General features: G+C 42.5%; 1 protein-coding gene across 2 annotated transcripts in view; it reads right to left on the bottom strand.

Annotated features, from left to right (window-relative positions):
- The window catches only part of pgm2l1 (phosphoglucomutase 2-like 1), a 161,649-nt gene that overhangs the window by 72,871 nt on the left and 67,746 nt on the right, over positions 1-21,032 (bottom strand). The gene's annotated exons all lie outside the window — the stretch shown is intronic.

Genomic DNA, 21,032 nt, shown 5'->3' with positions numbered 1-21,032 from the left:
TTACGGGCCATGACCATTCCTCCATATTGGAGTTCCTCCAGCATTTTGAGTGTTTCCAGCATCTGCAGAATCTCCTGTGACAAGTATAACTGCAGTGTATTATCATACACAAGCTACAGAAACAAATGAGAACAATTTAGCTTTCAAAAGAATCTTATACAGGGCACCGCCGGCATTTTTCAGTGACAGATTTTTTTTAAAAAGACGTTAGAGTAGGTGGGAAAAGTAACAGGAAATGGAAGAGGAAAAAAAAAGTGGTGGAGAACTTTGGATATATATACACACGGTGGCCACAAAGTGTATGTTGTGATCTTCTGCCTCTGTAGCCCATCCACTTCAAGGTTCGATGTTTTGTGTGTTCAGAGATGCTCTTCTGCACACCACTGTTGTAATGCATGGTCATCTGAGTTACAGTCACCTTCCTGTCAGCTTGAAACAGTCTGGCCATTCTCCTCTGACCTCTCTCATTAACAAGACAATTTTGCCCACAGAGCGACCACTCACTGGATGTTTTGTTTCTGTTTTTTTTCATCATTCTCTGTAAACTCTAGAGACTTGTGCATGAAGATCCCAGATCAGCATTTTCTGGGACACTCAACCCACTGCTCCTGGCACCAACATTCAATCCACAGTCAAAGTCATTTAGATCATATGTCTTCCCCATTCTGATGTTTCATTAGTACACCAGCCGAACCTCTTGACCATGTCTGCATGCTTTTATGCATTGAGCTGCTGGTTAGATATTTGCATTAATGAGCAGTTGTATAGGTGTACCTAATAAAGTACTGTAGCCACTAAGTGTATACGCAGTAATTTAATGAATGAGGTAAATCCTTAGGTTGGGTTGGCTGTGGATGCAAATGGCACATTTAATTAATTAATTAATCTCAATTTACAATTATCCTAATGAAATGGAGAGAGATGAAGGTGACCGTTCACCTGATCTATGCTCTTCACCATTTTACAAAGGTTTGTAAAATAATTATGGGCAAGGATAAAGTGAATGACAGGGGAATCTAAAACTGGAGGCATAGGTTTAAAGTAAGAGGGGAAAGGTTTAGATTTGATGGGCAAGTTTTTCTATACACAGTGTTGCGGGTACATGGAATGAGCTGCCAGAGGAAGTGATAGAGATGAGTACAATCACAATGTTTGTGTGTGTTTCCTCCGAGTGCTCTGGTTTCCTTCCACAGTCCAAAGACATACCGGTTAATAGGTTAATTGGTCATTGTAAACTATCCTGGGATTAGGCCAGGGGTTAAATCGGTAGGTTGCTGGGCTCAGTGGGTGAGAAGGACCTGGTTCGCACTGCATCTCCTAAAAAAGACATGCAGACCAGTACACGGATAGGAAATGCTTCGAGGAATATGGGCCAAACACAGGGAGATGAGACTTGGTCAAACAGGCAACTTGGTCAGCATGGACAAGCTGAGCTGAAGGACTTGTTTCCACACCGTAGAAATCAATTGTCTATAAAAACAGTAATTAGTAGCACACCCTGGTACACTACTTCAACAGGCGGGCCTCATACTCTGCTGGGACAGGGACATGCCTGTCCTAGCACGCAAAGTCAGCTCCAGCAGACTGGACTGATGACATCTACAGTCAGATCCAACAGCCAGGAAGGTGCTTCTGCAATGTTTCTTGCAGAACAGAGGTCATGAAGGGGCACAGATGATGTTATGGTCATCCACTGCAACAAAGGAAGACCCCAGTTGTGACGGCTACTTGTACCACAGGTTTCCTGTCATCATCAGACATCTTCGAAGAGAGAGAGAGCTTTGCATAGGTAAGGGAGAAAAGTTTAAAAGAGGAGCGTTTCGTGGGGCTCGGTGCATTTCGGCTCTGAGTATAGACAGGGTAAATGTGAATAGGCTCTTTCCACTTAGATTAGGAGAGATAAATATGAGAGGACATGGCTTTAGGGTGAAAGGGGAAAGGTTTAGGGGAAACATTAGAGGGAACTTCTTCACTCAGAGAGTGGTGGGAGTGTGGAACGAGCAGCCATCTGACGTGGTAAATGTGGGCTCACTCTTAAGTTTTAAGAATAAATTGGATAGGTACATGGATGGGAGAGGTCTGGAGGGTTATGGACTGGATGCAGGTCAATGGGACTAGCGGAATAATGTTTCGGCACAGACTAGAAGGGCCAAATGGCCTGTTTTCTGTGCTGTACTGTTCTATGGTTTTATTAGCGTTGGACCAATCGATTCAAAGAGAGTGAGAGCTTCATTCAGGTTGGGGAGAAAAGTTTTAAAAAGGAGCCTTTCATGGGCTCGGCACATTAGCGGCAGACCAATTGATTCAGAGAGAGAGCTTCACACAGGTCGGGGAGAAAAGTTTAAAAAAGGAGCGCTTCGTGGGGCTCAGTGCATTGGCGGCGGACCAAACGATTCGAAGAGAGAGTGAGCTTTGCACAGGTCAGGGAGAAGAACACAAACGCAGTAACGTCATCACGCGAGGACGCTGAGAAAGCTCCGAAATAAAAGAGAGACACTGTCTAGTGGAGCAGTTGTCAGAGTAGTGTAAGTCGGAGTAGTAGGGCTTTGGCGAGGTAAGTTACTTTTATCCCCCCCCCCCAACAAGAATAGTGGGTATGACTGCAAGGCCAGTTTTCTGGGTGTCGGATGTGGGATGTCCGCGAGACTTTCAGCCTCTCTGATGGACTTAGAGACCGAGTTAGGGAACTGGAGCTGCAGCTCGATGACCTGTTGGGAAGAGTGAGGAAGTGATAACACAGGAGCTACAGGCAGGAAGTCATCCCGGGGCCACAGGAGATAGATAAGAGGGTGACTGTCAGGAGAGGGAAGGGAGGGCATCAGGTAGTGGAGAGCACCCTGTGGCCGTCCCCCTTAACAATAAATACTCCATTTTGAGTGCTGTTGGGGAAGGATGACCTACCTGGAGGAAGCAACAATGCTGTGCCTCTTGCCCCGAGTCTGGCCCTGTGGTTCAGAAGGGTAGGGAACAGAAAAGGATGGCAGTGGTAATAGGGGACTCTATAGTTAGGGGGACAGATAGGCGATTCTGTGGGTGCAAAAAAGAAACAAGGGTGATACTTTGCCTCCCAGGTGCCAGGGTTCGTGATGTTCCTGAGCGCGTCCACAATATCTTGAAATGGAAGGGTGAGCAACCAGAGGCCGTGGTACATATTGGTAGAAAAAGGGTGGAGGCCCTGAAAGCAGAATACAGGGAGTCAGGAAGGAAGCTAAGAAGCAGGACTTCAAAGGCCGTAATCTTGGGATTGCTGCCTGTGCCACGTGACAGTGAGTATAGAAATGGAATGAAGTGGAGGATAAATGCGTGGCTGAAGGATTGGAGCAGGGGGCAGGGATTCAGATTTCTGGTTCATTGGGACCTTCTCTGGGGCAGGTGTGATCTGTAAAAAGGACGGGTTGCACTTGACTCCGAGAAGGACCAATATCCTGGCGGGGAAGTTTGCTAATGCTATTGGGGAAGGTTTAAACTAGATTTGCAGGGGGTTGGATAGGCAGAGGATGGGGAGGTTGGAGCACAAGTATGTTGTGATGGGAGATTTTAAACTTTCCTAATATTATAAGACCATAAGATTTAGGAACAGAACTAGGCCATTCGGCCCATCGAGTCTGCTCCGCCATTCTATCATGGGCTGATCCACTTCATCCAGTCATCCCCACTCCCCTGCTTTTACCCCATACCCTTTGATGCCCCGGCTAATCAAGAACCTATCTATCTCTGCCTTAAATACACACAATGACATGGCCTCCACAGCCACTCGTGGCAACAAATTCCACAGATTTGCCACCCTCTGACTAAAGTAATTTTTCCTCATCTCAGTTCTAAAAGGACGTCCTTCAATCCTGAAGTCGTGCCCTCTTGTCCTAGAATCCCCTTCCATGGGAAATAACTTTGCCATATCTAATTTGTTCAGGCCTTTTAACATTTGGAATGTTTCTATGAGATCCCCCCTCATTCTCCTGAACTCCAGGGAATACAGCCCAAGAGCTACCAGACGTTCCTCATACAGTAACCCTCTCATTTCTGGAATCATTCTCGTGAATCTTCTCTGAACCCTCTCCAATGTCAGTATATCCTTTCTAAAATAAGGAGCCCAAAACGGCACATAATACTCCAAGTGTGGTCTCACGAATGCCTATAGAGCCTGAACATCACGTCCCTGCTCTTATATTCTATACCTCTAGAAATGAATGCCAACATTGCATTCGCCTTCTTCAACCTGAAGCTTAACCTTTAGGGTGTCGTGCACAAGAACTTCCAAGTCCTTTTGCATCTCTGCATATTGAAGTCTCTCCCGTCTAAATAATAGCCCGCCCATTTATTTCTTCCACCGAAGTGCATGACCATACACTTTCCAACATTGTATTTCATTTGTCACTTCTTTGCCCATTCCTTTAAACTAAGACTCTGCAGGCTCACTGTTTCCTCAGTACTACCCACTCTTCCACCTACCTTTGTATCATCGGTAAATTTAGCCACAAATCCCTTAACACCGTAGTCTAAACCATTGACATACATCGTAAAAAGCAGCAGTCCCAACGCTGACCCCTGTGGAACTCCACTGATAACCGGCAGCCAGCTAGAATAGAATCCCTTTATTCCCACTCTCTGTTTTCTGCAGACCAGCCAATACTCCACCTACGTTAGCAACTTCCCTGTAATTCCATGAGCTCTTATCTTGCTAAGCAGCCTCATATGTGGCACCTTGTCAAAGGCCTTCTGAAACTCCAAATATACCACGTCTACTGCATCTTGTCTACCCCGCTTGTAACTTCCTCAAAGAATTGTAGTAGGTTTGTCAGGCAGGATTTTCCTGTCATGAAACCATGCTGGCTTTGGCCTATCTTGTCATGTGCCTTCAGGTATGCCGTAATCTCATCCCTAACAATCGATTCCAACAACTTCCCAACCACTGATGTCAGGCTAACAGACTTATAGTTTTCTTTCTGCTGCCTCCCAACCTTCCTTAACAGCGAAGTAACATTTGCAATTTTCCAGTCATCTGGTACAATGCCAGGATCTATCGATTCTTGAAAGATCATTGTTAATGCCTCTGCAATCTCTCCAGCTACTTCCTTCAGAACCCAAGGGTGCATTCCATCAGGTCCAGGAGATTTATCCAACCTCAGACTATTAAGCTTCCTGAGCACCTTCTCAGTTGTAATTTTCACTGCACAAACCTCACTTCCCTGACACTGAGTGTCCAGTATAGTGCAGATGTCTTCCACTGTGAAGACTGATGCAAAATACGCATTCAGTTCCTCTGCCATCTCTGCATCGTCCATTACAATACCTCCATTGATTGGCATCTCCTCAGCGCAAGGGGTTCCAATGTGGTGGTTTGTTAGGTGTGCTCAGGAAGGCTTCCTAATGCAATATGCACATAAGCCAAATAGAGGAGAGGCTGTACTTGATCTGGTATTGGGAAATGAACCTGGTCAGCTGTCAGATCTCTCGGTGGGAGAGCATTTTGGAGGTAGTGACCACAACTCTAACTCCTTCACCATAGCGCTGGAGAGGGATAGGAGCAGACAATTTGGGAAAACATTTAATTGGGATAGGGTGAAATAGGATGCTATTAGGCAGGAACTGGGGAGCATAAATTGGGAGCAGATGTTCTCAGGGAAATGTATGGCAGAAATGTAGCAAATGTTCAAGGAAAGTTTGCATGGAGTTTTGCATAAGTATGTTCCACTGAGGTTTAATATCACTGGTACATGTCATGGGATTCATTAACTTTATGAAATACATGATAAATAGAGAAAAAAACTGTAAAAAAAGAGAGAAAAAGTACAAATGAATATATACAAGACATAGGAGCAGAATTAGGTTATTTGGCCCATCCAGTCTGCTACAGCATTCAATCATGGCTGATCTTTTTTCCCTTCCTCAACCCACCCAGTGACCTGGCCTAAATAAATAGTTCAGTTAAAATAAGTAGTGCAAAAAAAAATCATAATTTAAAAAGGTAGTGAGGTTGTGTTCATGCGGTTAATGTCCATTTAGGAATCGGATGGCAGAGGGGAAGAAGCTGTTCCTGAATCACTGAGTGTGTGTCTTCAGGCTTCTGTACCTCCCAGCTGATGGTAACAGTGAGAAAAGGGCATGTTCTGGGTGCTGGAAGTCCTTAATAATGGACGCCACCTTCCAATGGCACTGCCCCTTAATGTCTAGGATAGTACCCATGATTGAGCTAACTAATTTTACAAGTTTCTGCGAATTACTTCAATTTTGTGCAGTAGCCCCCCCCCCACCCACCATAGCAACTGGTGAGACAGCTAGTCAGAATGGTCTCCACAGTACATTTGTAGAAATTTGAGTGTTTTAGTTGACAAATCAAATCTCCTCAAACTCCAAATGAAATATAGCCACTATCTTGGTTTCTTTATATATATATATGGGGTGCATGGGGTGTCAGGGAGGGGTAGCACCTCTGGTGGGGTATCATGTCGCGTCCTTTTCAAGGCGGTTAGTCCACCTTTGGTCCCCACCTGGCACTCAGCTCTCGCCTGTGGCTCCCCATAGCTGTTTGCATGCGACAGCGGCCACACCCTGGGCAACGGCTTCGACAAGCCGACTAAACCAGGTGAGGGTAGCCGACGGGTCTCAAACCCTCGGTGAGATAGGAAGTTGTCTATCCCAGCATGTGAAGACAGACTCCGGCGGATTGAGCGGACGAGACCAATGGAAGGTCCAACGGTCAAGAAAGTGGTCTCTGCAAGCGTCGTGGAACGTGTAGAGTAGGACAAAACACAGAAGACGTCCTGGTCATCCACTGCGCCTAGTCCCATCTCCAGCCGTCTCGACTCTGTCTTGCCACTGGATCCAGATGGGAATTGGGAAAAGAGAGTGAGGCTGACGCTGCGCAACTCTCCCTCACTTAAATCTAATCACGCGCTAGTCTCGACACCATCAATAATGGTGTCGAAGTCCTCATCGACGTACGATGGATGAACAACAACAACATATATATATATATATATATATATACACACACACATATTAAGTCTTGGAAGGTTTCCAGGGCACAGGCCTGGGCAAGGTTGAATGGAAGAGTAGCAGTTGCCCAAGCTGCAAGTCTCCCCTCTCCACGTCACCGATGATTGTCCAAGGGAGGGTACTAGGGCTGACACAGCTTGGCACCGGTGTCATCACACAGCAATGTGTGGTTAAGTGCCTTGCTCCAGGACACAACATGCTGCCTCAGCTGAGGCTCAAACTAGCGACCTTCAGATCACTAGACCGACACCTTAAACACTTGGCCAGGCTTCTTTATAGCTGCATCAATATGTTGCATCCAGGTTAGGTCCTAAGTTATATTAACACCCAGGAACTTGAAATTGCTCACTCTCTCCACTTCTGATCCCTCCATGAGGATTGGTTTGTGTCCCCTTGTCTTAACCTTCTTATTTTGTCCACAATCATCTCTTTGGTCTTGCTGACGTTGAGTGTAAGGTTGTTACTGCAGCCCTACTCATCTAAGCTGCTTTATCTCACTCCTGAATGCCCTTTTGTCACCATCTGAAATTCTGCCAATATACAACATATGCCAGTGATATTAAAGCTGATCCTGATTATAGTATTTTGTTTTATATGCCATGTATGATATGTTTTGTCTGGAGCAATGTTGTTTCATTTCGATTAAAAACATCAGAATCCAACGTGCCTGACCTGCTGAGTCCTGACGAAGGGTCTCGGCCTGAAACGTCGACTGCGCCTCTTCTTATAGATGCTGCTTGGCCTGCTGCGTTCACCAGCAACTTTGATGTGTGCTGCTGAGTTACTGTCAGATGACAATAAACTTGAACTTGTAACATGTCTAAGCTTGACAGCAACATAAAGCAAATGGCAAATGGAATTTAATGCAGACCATTGTAAGGTATGGCACTTTGGAAGAATCTACCAGGGTTAGACTTGCATGGTGATATGATAGGGCACTGAGGAATGCAGATCCATAATTCTATGAAACTGATGTCACTGGTAGATAGGGTCACAAGTACTATACTTTGGCATGTTGGGTTTTATATTGAGTAGGAGTTGGGATGTTATGTTGAAGATGTACAAGATGTTAGTGAGGTCTAATCAGAAGTACTGTGTACAGTTCTAGTCACCTAATTACTGGAAAGATATCAATAAGAGGGAAAGAGCAGAGAAGATTGACGAGGATGTTGCTGGGACTCGAGGACCTGAGTTATAGGAAAAGGTTGGGCAGGTTAGAACCTCACTCCCTGCAGCATAATAGGAGAATGTGGGGAGGTTTGACAGAGGTATACAAAATAAGGAGGAAAGATAGGGTCAATGCAAGCAGGCTTTTTCCACTGAGGTTGGGTGGGACTATAACCAGAGGTCATGGGTTAAGGGTGAAAGGTAAAATGTTTCAATGGAACTTCAGGGGGAACTTCTTCAGTCACAGGGTAGTGAGAGTGTGGAATGAGGTACCAGTGGAAGTGGTAGATGTGTGTTCAATTTCAACATTTAAGAGATGTTAGGAGAAGTATAGAGGGCTATGGTCTGGGTGCAGGTCAATGGGAGCAGGCAGATTAATATCTCAGCACGAACTAGATAGAGGAATAAAAAATTAAGAGGAGAATAGATAGGGTAAATGCAAGCAGGCCGAGATTGGGTGGAACAACCAGAGGTCATGGGTTAAGGGTGAAAGGTGAAATGTTTAAGGGGAACATGAGGGGAAATTTCTTCACTCAGGTTCATAAGATTGTGGAACAAACTGCCAGTGCAAACTTGCAAGCTTGATTTCAAAGCTTAAGAGCAGTTTGGATAGGTACATGAATGACAGGGGTATAGTGAGCTACAGTCCAAGAGCAGGTCAATGGAAGTAGGCAGTTTATATGATTCGGCCCAACTAGACGGGCCAAAGGGCCCGTTTCTGTGCTGTACTCCTCTATGACTCTGACTAGATGGGATGAAAGGCGTGTTTCTGTGGGTCTTTTTGACTCTTTAACAACACTCGTTACATCTTGCCAACCAGATGTACCTACACTCCATTTCCTGATGGTCAGTCAGTCTCCTACTCAACACACACAAAAAGCTGGAGGAACTCAGGTCAGGCAGCATCTATGGAAAGGAATAAATAGTCGATGTTTTGGGATGAGACCCTTCCTTTTCAGTCCTGAAGAAGGAAGGGGGAAAGACACCAGAATAAAAAGGTGGGGGGAGGTATGCCACCTCCTACAGCACAAGCTTTTGTTGCTGCACTTTAGTGAAGAGCTTTTGGAAATGTAAATATAGTACAAACACCAGTTCCACTTTACGCTAAGTGCATGTTAATTCTACAAACAATTCCAATAAATTGGTAAACTATAATTCCCCCTTTTGCAAAACCATTTTTACTTTGATTGATTATCTTCAATGTTGCCAAGTGCCCGCATACAGCTCCAAAATGGCTTCCAGCTTCTATGTTAAGCTACCTGGCCTGTACATTCCTGCTTTCTGTCTCCCTCCCTTTGTGAATAAAGGAGCTGCAATTGCTACTTTCCAATCTAATATCTGCAGACTGGAAGCTGGAGGCGGCCCATTGTAGGTTTGGAGGTGTTTGTGCCTGTGGGTGTGCGCGTTGGTGTGTATATAAAGGGGCTTTGTTTTGCTGCTGTTTGTGTTTCAGATATAAAGAGACAGGACATGAGCAGAAGAATCTTGGTGTCCTAGTTCACAGCTCCTCGTAAGTGGTTACACAGGTTGATAGGTTGGTTAAGACGGCATATCGCATGCTTGTCAATTAGTCGAGGCACTGAGTTCAAAAGTCTGGAAGTTGTGTCGTAGCTTTATAAAATTCTAGTTAGGCCGCATCTGCAATATTGCATACAGTTCTGATCACCTCATTATGGGAAGGATATTGAGGCTTTGGAAAGGGTGCAGAAGAGGTTTACCATGATGCTGCCTGGATGAGAGGACATGTGCTATGAAAAGAGGTTGGGCCAATAAGTCTTATTTTCTTTGGAGCAGCAGATGCTGAGGGGAGATCTGATAGAGGTTTATAAGATTATGAGAGACATAGAGAGAGTAGACAGACAATAGCTTTTACACAGGGTTGAAATGTCTAATATCAGAGGGCATGCATTTAAGATGACATGGTAATTTCAAATGAAATGTGAGGGGAAAGTTGTTTTATTTTTATTGTAAGAGCAGTGGGTGCCTGGAATATGCTGTCTGGGTTGGTAGTAGAGGCAGAAACATTCGGGACTTTTAAGAGACATTTAGATAGGCATGTGAATGTGAGGAAAATTGAGGGATACAGACTGCGTAGTCAGAAGAGATTAGTTTAGTTGGCCCTTTGATCACTGCAGCAGCTCTATTTCTCCTGGAGTCTGCAGAGATTCAGCATGTCATCAAAGACCTTGGCAAACACATACTGCATATGTGTGGTGGGAAATGTGCCGGGTGGCTGCATTACAGCCTGGTGTTGGAACACCTACCCTTGGGAATGAGATACACAAGTTATCATTATATGCAGATGATTTGTTATTATATATTTCTAATCCTGAGAAATCCATTCCCGCTGTTTTATCCTTGTTGGCTCAGTTGTAATTTTTCTGGTTATAAATTGAACCTTAATAAGAGTGAACTATTACCCCTAAGTATGCAGGTTCCAATTTATGGATGTTTACCATTTAGATTGGTTACTGACTTTTTTACATATTTAGGGGTTAAAATTACAAAAAAGCACAAGGATTTATTTAAGGCTAATTTTTTTTAACCTTTAATTGATCAGATTAAACATTTGTTTACTAAATGGTCACCAATGTCTCTGTCATTGATAGGTCGGCTCAATGCTATCAAGATGATTATTTCACCTAAATTCTTATATTTATTTCAAACAGTGCCAATTTTTATTCCGAAATCCTTTTTTGATCATGTTGATTCCAAAATTTCTTCCTATATATGGCAGAGTAAAAATCCTAGGTTCGGTAGAAGATGCTTACAGAAATCTAAAAGGAGCGGGGGCTGTCAATGCCGAATTTTAGATTTTATTATTGGGCAATTAATATTCGATATTTAACATTTTGGTCATGGGACTTCAAGTCCACATTGGGTAAATCTTGAATGTAAGTCTTTACAAGGGTTTTCATTGGGTTCTATTTTAGGGACTTTGCTTCCCTTTATTCTTTCTAAATTGCATAAACAAATGGATAACCCAATAGTAAAATATACTTTACGAATATGGTTTCAATTTCAAAAATTTTTTGGGTTGAATCAATTTATTCTAGCAAGTCCTATTATACCCAATTTTTTTTCAACCCTCTATCATGGATCAAGTCTATCTGGCTTGGAAAACTAAAGGTATATTACGATTTTGTGATCTATTTTTGGATAATTGTTTCATGTTCTTTGAACAATTATCTAATACATAAAACTTGCCTAGATCCCATTTCTTTAGATATTTACAGATTAGAAACTTTTTAAATACTGTTATTCCTACCTTCCCGAATTTATATTCAATGGATAATTTGGAAAAAATTTTAGATTTAAATCCTTTTCAGAAAGGTGTAATAGCAACCATTTACAATATAATTATGAAAATACGTCCAGACGTATCTAATAAAGTTAAGACTGATTAGGAAAGGGAACTTAAGATTACTTTAACTATTGAAAAATGGGAAAAAATTCTGCAATTAGTTAACTCATCCTCTATATGTGCTAAACATGCGTTGATACAGTTTAAAGTAGTGCACGGGGCTCATATGTCCAAGGATAAATTAGCTCATTATTACTCTCATATAAATCCTGTATGTGATAGATGCCACTCTGAGATAGCTTCTTTAACTCATATGTTTTGGTCATGTCCTTTTTTGAAAAAATATTGGAAAGATATTTTTGATATTATTTCAACTGTTCTGAGTATTGATTTACAACCTCACCCTATTACCGCAATTTTTGGGTTACCAATGATAGAACTAAATCACTTAACCTCTTCAGCTCGTTGGATGATTGCATTTCTTACACTAATGGCCAGAAGATCCATTTTGCTGAATTGGAAAGAGATCAATCCCCCCCCACCACATTTCATTGGTTCTCTCAAACTATGTTGTGTTTAAACTTAGAAAAAATTAGAAGTGTTATTTATGATCCCTCTATTAAATTCGAAAAGACTTGGAGGCCATTTATTCAACACTTCCATATGATGTAATTTGACCTTTTCCAAACCTATTCTATTTCTTTTTTATATGTTGAGAAGAGCGGAGTCAACGACACTAATGGTTCTTTTTTTTTTGACCTTACACAACAGCCCATGTCTTTTTCTTTCTTTAGTTTAGTTGGTTAGCATTATTTAGAATAGTTTTTCTTTTGGGGTATTTTTTTTTCTTTTCCTTTTTCATGTTAATTTTTTTTGTATATTTGTATCTTGTACCATTGGGAAGTTTAATACCCCTGTGCCAACTGGGTTCATATTTATATATGTTAATTATAACAATGTGATCCCAATAACTTTGTATTAATACTATGTTATGTTTATCATTATGGTACTAATAAAAAGATTGAAAAAGAAAGAAAACGAAAAGGATCACCAATGCCTTTGAGTGTAAAATCCTACAAAAGGTAGTGGATTCGGCCTAGTACATTACAGGTAAAAACCCTCCCAACCACTGAAGCCCATCTACTGTACATGAAACATTGCTGTAGAAAAGCAGCATCCATCAAAGACTCTCACCACTCAGGCATGCACTTTTCTCACTGCTGCCATCGGGTACAAGGTACTGGTGCCTCAGGACTTGCATCACCAGGTTCAAGAACAGTTATTACCCCTCAACCATCAGGCTTTTGAACAAAAGAGGATAACTATACTCATTTAAGGACTGTTATATTGTTATTTCTTGCTTATTACTTATTGCTATTTATTTATATCTGCATTTGCAGTTTGTTGTCCATTGACCCTGTTTACAGTTACTATTTTACAGATTTGATAAGTATGCCCACAGAAAAAGAATCTCAGGGTTGTATGTGGTGACATACATGTACTCTGCTTTGAACTTTTAATTTAACTGGTTCAGCACATTATTGTGCAAAGGGCCTGTACCCCTGCTGTATGTCCTATGCTCTGAAGAACATTGTGGGCATGCTATGTTTGCAATGGAGTGTGTGGCTAGACTTGAGCTGCACACCCTTAGTGTGGCTGTTAACACAAACGATGCATTTCATTATATGTTTCAATGTATGTGTGATAAATAAATATGAATCTAACAAAACCTCGCCAGAATCCAGGGAATTTTGGAAATTTAAAACCAAGGTATTCATTTTCACACTGGCCCAAGAGTGGAACATAAAATAGTACAGCACATTACAGGCCCTTCGGCCCACAATGTTGTGCCGACCCTCAAACCCTGCCTCCCATATAACACCCGACCAATGTCCATTGGGAACCTTTCATCAAATCCTCCTGCAAAAAGAACCAATATAGTGGTTTCCCTCCTAATTGCCTGATGCACGTTAACCTTCAGAGACTTCTCTAAAGAGACAAAGTAGTTTTAAACACCAGCACCTTTCAACTGCTTCCCATTTAAAAAACTACTCTGCCTTTCTATCATTGCAGCAAAGTGATTTATGCATTTGAAGATTTAACGTTCGAGGAGCATTTGATGGCTCGACGCTCGATGGAGTTTATAGAATGGGGGCTGGGGGATCTCACTGAGACCTATTGAATATTGAAAAGCCTAGATAGAGTGGACGTCGAGAGGGTGTTTCCTATGGCAGGGGTAGTCTAGGACCAGAGGGCACAGCTTCAGAATAGTAGGGCATCCATTTAGAACAGAAACGAGGAGGAATTTCTTTAGCCAGAGGGTGATGAATCTGTAGAATTCATTGCCACAGATGGTTGTGGAGGCCAAGTCACTGGGTATATTTAAAATGGAGGTTGATAGGTTCTTGATTACTTAAGGGAAGAAGGTAGGAGAATGGGATTGAGATAGCTAATATATCAGCCATGCTGGAATGGCAGAGCAGAGTTGAAGAGCTAAATGGTCTACTTCTGCTCCTATGTCTTATGGTCTTATTTTTAGAATGACGACATTGGGAATCATTGTCTTTGCACACACTTCCTGCCAGCACTTCTCCCATTAAATTGCACCTGCACCTGCCACTGGCCTGCCCATTTCACAGGTTGCACCACCATCTTTGTCTATTATTATCTGCCTTAAGTAGCACTTGATGTTCTCCTAAAGGGTTGTGTGCTCTCCGGTGGCTATAGAGGACAATACAGGATTCACATATTCTGGTGCACTGTTGACACAAGCAAGTGCTCTGGTTAACGGTTGGGTCTTTTGTTGTTCAGTGTCTCCATAGACAGCTGCTGCTTGTTCTCTGTGGCACAGAAAGATTGAGATCCAGCCAGAATGACAAGCACACTAACAACAGCGCACTGGAGAAGGCAAACATGAACAGCATCTCTACCAAAATAAAACAACACCAATGCTGATTTATAGGTCATGTCATCTAGATACCCAACCCACATCTCCCTAAAACAGATCCTTTACTCCCAGTTGAAAGAAGGTCTGAAAGCTCCCAATGTGCAAAGGAAACACTTCAAAGATAACATCAAAACCAGCCTGAAGTTATTCAACATTACATCTAAAAACTGGGAAGACATTACACTCAATAGATCCACTTGTAGGAAATGTTATCTTCTTCATTGTTAAAAGCATTTCCAAATTTCATATCATGCACAAATTTGGAAATGTTATCTTGCAAACTCATGTTTGAGTCACTAATAAATGTTAAAAACAACACTGTTCCCTGCACTCAGCTGTAAATCTGTCATGTAGGGGTACATCATAGCAACAAGCCCTTAAGGCCCAGCGCCTGTGCGACCATTAGCCCACTAAACTGCAGATTCTTGGGCTGTGGAAGGAAGACGGAGCAACTGGAGGAAACCCATGCGGTCATGGGGAGAAGGTACAAACACCTTACAGGCAGCGGCAGAATCGTACCTGGGTTGCAAGAGATGTAATAGTGCTACGCTCACTGCTATGCTACCGTGCCGTCACGACTTCCGTTTTCTTCCCACGAGTCAAATTTTTACCCATTCCCTCAGGAATGGTGGCTGCTTTATTTTATATTTTTAATTTAGAGTTACGGCGTGCAATAGGCTCTTTGAGCGGTGCCACCCAGCAGCCCCCGATTCAACCCCAGCCTCATCATGGGACAATTTACAATGACCAATTAACCTACTAATCGGTAAGTCTTTGGACCGTGGGAGGAAAATGGGGTACCCAGACAAAACCCACCAATTTCATGGGGAGGACATACAAACTCCTTAGAGGTTGCTGGGGTTGAACTCTGAGCTCTGACATCCCAACCTGTAATAGGATCGTGCTAACCTAGCACCTCAGTTGATATTAAAGCAATGCTTTTCATTGTCTATTTCAATGTACATGTAACAAATCAACATAAATCTTATCCCTTACAATCTTTTCCCTTCATCACAACTGGAAAGGAAAGGAGCAGAAGCCAGAAGCCAGAATAAGGTGGGTGGGAGAAAGGGAAAGAGTACGGAAGGGAAGGGGGCAGAAATAACCTGAAGTTTGAGAAATATACGTTCATGCCATCAGGTTGGAGGCTAGCTAGATGGAATATGAGGCGTCACTCCTCCAACCTGACAGTACCCTCATCGTGGCACTAGAGGAGGCCATGGGCCGATATGTTGGACTAGAAATGGGAAGCCCAATTGAAGTGGGTGGCCATACGGACATCCCTTTTTTAGTGGTGGATGGAGTGAAGGTACTTGACAGATGGCAAATCATTTATTTCCTGAAATTGCTCTTAATGTTGATGGCGATAATATCGTGAAGCAGACTCAATGGGCCAAGTGGTTTAATTATGCTCCTATGGTTTACATTAGAGGTCATTAATGGGCACACCTAAGAGGGATATGGAATTTTGCATTTAAAAGTTAGCAGAGGCTTGATGGGCTGAATTACAGTTAACACTGTTGTAATAAAATACAAGCCAATACCACTCTGCAAGCTTTTCCATCAGGTTAAATATGCAGCAGGAGTGATAGAATATCTTCAATTGTCTGGGTGAGTTCATCCAATCTGATTATTAATATTAAATATTCATTGCCTCTATCACTGGCACACGGTTGCTGCAGTAGGTGCTGTCAAAAACAAGCTAGTGCAAGTCAAGGTGAGAGCCATCCGAAACCCTGGACAAAGAGCAATAAAGTATGAGACTGAATCATTGTATAATAAAACAGCTTCTTCCCCTCCATCAGGTTTCTGAATGGACAATGAACACCTGTACATTACCCCACTACTTTTTTTCCTTTTTGTACTAATTTTTCATACATTTCTTATTGTAATTTATAGTTTTTTTATGTTTTGCATTGTACTGCTGCCAGAAACCAACATATCTCATAACATATGCCAGGGATATTAAACGCGGCTGATCAGCATTATTTGTCTCAGGTACATTAAAATATGTAGTGAACTGCATCGTTTGTGTTGATGACCAACACAGTCCAACAATATGCCAGGGGCAGTCAGTAGCGTTGCCATGCTTCCAGTACCAAAATAGCATGCCCAAAAATTACTATCCCTAACCCATATGTCTTTAAAACATAGACCAGTACAACACAGGAACAGGCCTGTCGGTCCACAATGCTCGCAGAACAAAATAAATTACTAAATGGCCAACTAAACTAACCTCTTCTACCGACACAATGTCCATATCCTTCCATTTCCCTCACATTCATGTGCTTATCCAAATGTCTCATAAAAGTCCCTGATGTATGTGCCTGTATCAGCACCCCAGGCAGCACATTCCAGGCACCCACCACTCTGTGTTTAAAAAAATTGCTCCTCACATCTCATTGAAATCAACCCCCCCCCCCAACACCATGGAATGGGTGAGAAAAATGGAGCACCCGGAGGAAATCTACGCAGTCACAGGGAGAACGTAGAAACTCTTTACAGACAGCAGCAGGAATTGAGCCCCAATTGCTGATTACGAAAGCTGTAAAGCATTGCACTGACTACAATGCTATCTTGCCACCAGTAAGAGCCAATACAGATATATAAATAAAAAGGAAAAAAAACAGCTAAAGGAATTATGGCTAAAGAAGATTACAGCTGGGAGCTTAATGTCCAAGGATACACATTGTATTGAAAGGATAGGCAGGAAGGCAGAGGGGGTGGCGTTGCTCTGTTGGTAAAAAATGAAATCAAGTCATTAAAAAGAGGTGACATAGGATCAGTAGGTGTTGAATCATTGTGGATAGAGCTAAGGAACAGGGTAAAAAGACATTGATGAGAGTTATATACAGACCCTGAAACAGTAGCAAGGATGTGGTCCTCAAATTACAATGAGATATAAAAAATGTATGCCAAATGGGCAAGGTTACAATAGTCATGGGGTTTTCAATATGCAGGTAGATTGGGAAAATCAGGTTGGTGTTGGATTCCAAAAGGGGGAATTTCTAGAATGCCTGTGAGATGGCTTTTTAGAGCAACTAAAAGATCAGCATTAGGGAATCAGCTATTCTGGATTGGGTGTTGTGCGGTGAACCAGAATTGATTAGAGAACCTAAGGTAAAAGTATCCTTAGGGGCAAGTGATCATAATATGATTGAATTTACCCTAAAATTTGAGAAAGAAGAGCTAAAGTCAGCTATAATCAGTATTACACTGGAGTAAAAGGAATTACAGAGGCATGAGAGGGGGCTTGGCCAGAATTGATGGGAAAAGAACACTGGCAGGGATGATGGCAGAGCAGCAACGGCTGGAATTTCAGGAAGGCACAGGATATACACATCACAAAGAGGTAGAGATATTCTAAGGGCAAGATGATGCAACCATAGTTAACAGGAAAAGTCAAAGCCATCATAAATGCCAAAGAGAGGGCATATAATAGAGCAAAAATTAATGGGAAGTTAGAGAATTTGAAAGCTTTTAAAAACCACCAGAAGGCAACTAAAAAAGTCAGTAAGATACGGTAAAGATGAAATATGAGAGCTAGCCAGCCAATAGTATTAAAGAGGACACCAAAAGTTTCTTCAGATACATAAAGCGTAAAGGAGAGTGGATATCAGACCACTGGAGATGTAGTAATGGGGGGTAATGAGATGGCAGACGAATTGTAAATATGTTGCATTAGTCACCAGCAGTATGGTGGAAATTCCAGGTGTCAGGGGTCATGAAGCATGTGAAGTTACCATTACTGAGAAGTTTCTTGGGGAATAGAGGTCTGAAGATAGATAAGCCACCTGGATCAGATGGTATGCACTCCAGGGTTCTGAAAAAAGTGGCTGAAGAGATTCTGGAAGCATTAGTAATGAGCTTTCAAGATTCTAGTGATTCTGAAATGGTTCCAGAAGACTGGAAAACTGCAAAAGTCACCCCACTGTTCAAGAAGGGAGGGAGACAGAAGAAAGGAAACTATAGTCCAATTAGTCTGACCTCAGTGGTTGGGAAGATATTGGAGTTGATTGGTAAGGATGAGGTCTCAGAGTGCTTGGAGGGACATGATAAAATAGGCCATAGTCAGCATGGTTTATTCAAGAGAAAATCTTGCCTGACAAAATCTGTTTGAATTCTTTGAAGAGATAACAAGCAAGGTAGACAAAGGCAAATTGGTTGATGTTGTGTATTTGTATTTTCGGCAGGCCTTGACAAGGTGCAACACATGAGGCTGCTTAACAAGCCACAAGCCCATGATATTACAGGAAAGATTCTAGCATGGATAAACCAGTGGCTGACTGGCAGGAGGCAAAGTGTGATAATAATGGGAGCCTTTTCTGGTTGGCTGCTGGTGACTAGTCATTTCCACAGAGGTCTGTTGGGATGGATTCTTTTTACAATATATTTTAATGATCTGGATGACAGAATTGATGGCTTTAATGCAAAGTTTGCAGCCAACACAAAAATAGGTGGAGGGACAGTTAGTTTTGAGGAAGAGGGATTACAGAAGGACTTAGGTTAGGAGAATGGGTAATGAAGTGGCAGATGGAAGAGAGTGCCAGGAAGTATTCAGTCATGCACTTTGGTAGAAGAAATGAAAGGGTTAACTGTTTTCTAAATGGAGAGAAAATACAAAAAAGCAGGCTCAAAGGGACTTGCAAGTTCTTGTGCAGGATTCGCTAACGGTTAATTTACAGGTCAAGTTTGTGGTGAGGAAAGCAAATGTGATGTTGGCATTCATTTCAAGAGGATTAGAATATAAAAGCAAGGATGTAATGTTTAGACTTTATAAAGCACTGGTGAGCCTCACCTGGTGTATTGTAAGCAGTTTTGAGCCCCTTATCTTAGAAAGGATGTGCTGAAACTGGAGAGGGTTCAAAGGAAGATCACAAAAACAAATTCACATTTAAACAGCTTATCATTTGAAGAGCATTATATGGGTCTGGGCCTGTCTTTACCGGTATTGAGAAGAATGAGGGGTGATCTCATTGAAACCTAAGGAATGGTGAAAGGCCTTGATAGATTGGATGTGGACACGATGTTTCCCATGGTGGGACAGTCTAAGACCAGGGGACACAGCCTCAGATTAGAGGGGTGTCTTTTTAGAAAGGAGATGAGGAGGAAGTTCTTTAGCCAAAGAGCGGTGAATCTGTGGAATTCATTGCCACAGGTAGCTGTGGAGACCAAGTCTTTATGTATATTTAAGGCAGAGGTTGATAGATTCTTGATTGGTCCAGGCATGAAGAGATACAGGGGAAGGTAGAAGATTGGGACTGAGAGGAAATATGGATCAGTCATGATGAATTGGTGGAGCAGACTCGATGGGCCAAATGGCCTAATTCTGCTCCTGTGTCTTATGGAAATATTGTCCCTCAGAAGACAAAACAGGATCGATAATGAATTTAAAAATAACATTGTACAATTGTAAATGATTATCTTGAATTGGTCTTCAGGGAGAAAGCACTAAAAGAATAATCAATGAGAAGCTATATGTAGGAGAAATTTAAAACATCCACTAAAAGGTATTAGGCAAATTAAATCCAATTCATAAAGCTAAGAGCAACACACATAATGCTGGAGGAACTCAGCAGATCAGGCAGCATCTATGGAAATGAATTAGCAGTCAACATTTTGGGCCTAGAACCTTCATCAGGACTGGAAAGCAAAGGGAAAGATACCAGAATAAAAAGGTGGGGAGGGGAAGTGGACAAGCTAGAGGTGATAGGTGAAGTCAGGTGGTTGGGGAGAGCGGGGAGATGAAGTGAGAAGCCGAAAGCTAATAGGTGGAAAAGGTAAATAGCTGGAGAGGAAGGAATCTGATAGGAAAGGAGAGGGGACTATGGCACAAATGGAAGGAAGAGAGCCAACATTCACAACACACTGGAGGAACTCAGCGAGTCAGGCAGCATCCATGAAAACAATCAGTCGACGTTTCCACGGATGCTGCCCGACCTGCTGAGTTCCTCCAGCGTGTTGTGAGTGTTGGTTTGACCCCAGCATCTGCAGATTATTTTATGTTTTCGAAGGAAGACAGGCACAAGGCAGAAGTGATAGGCGGGCGATAAACTGCTGAACTCGAGAGTTAGACCACCTGGACAATACAAACACCTATGTCAGGATGCTGTTCATCGACTACAGCTCAGCATTTAACACCATCATTCCCACAATCCTGATTAAGTAGTGACAGAACCTGAGCCTCTGTACCTCCCTCTGCAATTGGATTTGCAGCTTCCTAACCAGAAGATCACAATCTGTGCGGATTGGTGATAACATCTCCTCCTTGCTGACTATCAACACTGGTGAACCTCAGGGGTGTGGGCTTAGCCCACTGCTCTACTCTCTCTATACCCATGACTGTGGGGCTAGGCATAGCTCAAATGCCATCTATAAATTTGCTGATGATACAACCATTGTTGGTAGAATCTCAGATGGAGACGGGAGGGCGTACAGGAGAGAGATATGCCAACTAGTGGAATGGTGTCACAGCAACAACCTGGCACTCAATGTCAGTAAGATAAAAGAGATGATTGTGGACTTCAGGGAGGGCAAGACAAAGGAACACATAACAATCCTCAGAGGGATCAAAAGTGGACAAAATGAGCAGATTTAGGTTCCTGAGTGTCAAATCTC

This window comes from Mobula hypostoma, chromosome 7, assembly GCF_963921235.1.
Source record: "Mobula hypostoma chromosome 7, sMobHyp1.1, whole genome shotgun sequence".
Lineage (NCBI taxonomy): Eukaryota > Metazoa > Chordata > Chondrichthyes > Myliobatiformes > Myliobatidae > Mobula > Mobula hypostoma.
This window is presented reverse-complemented; position numbering and strand designations above follow the sequence as displayed.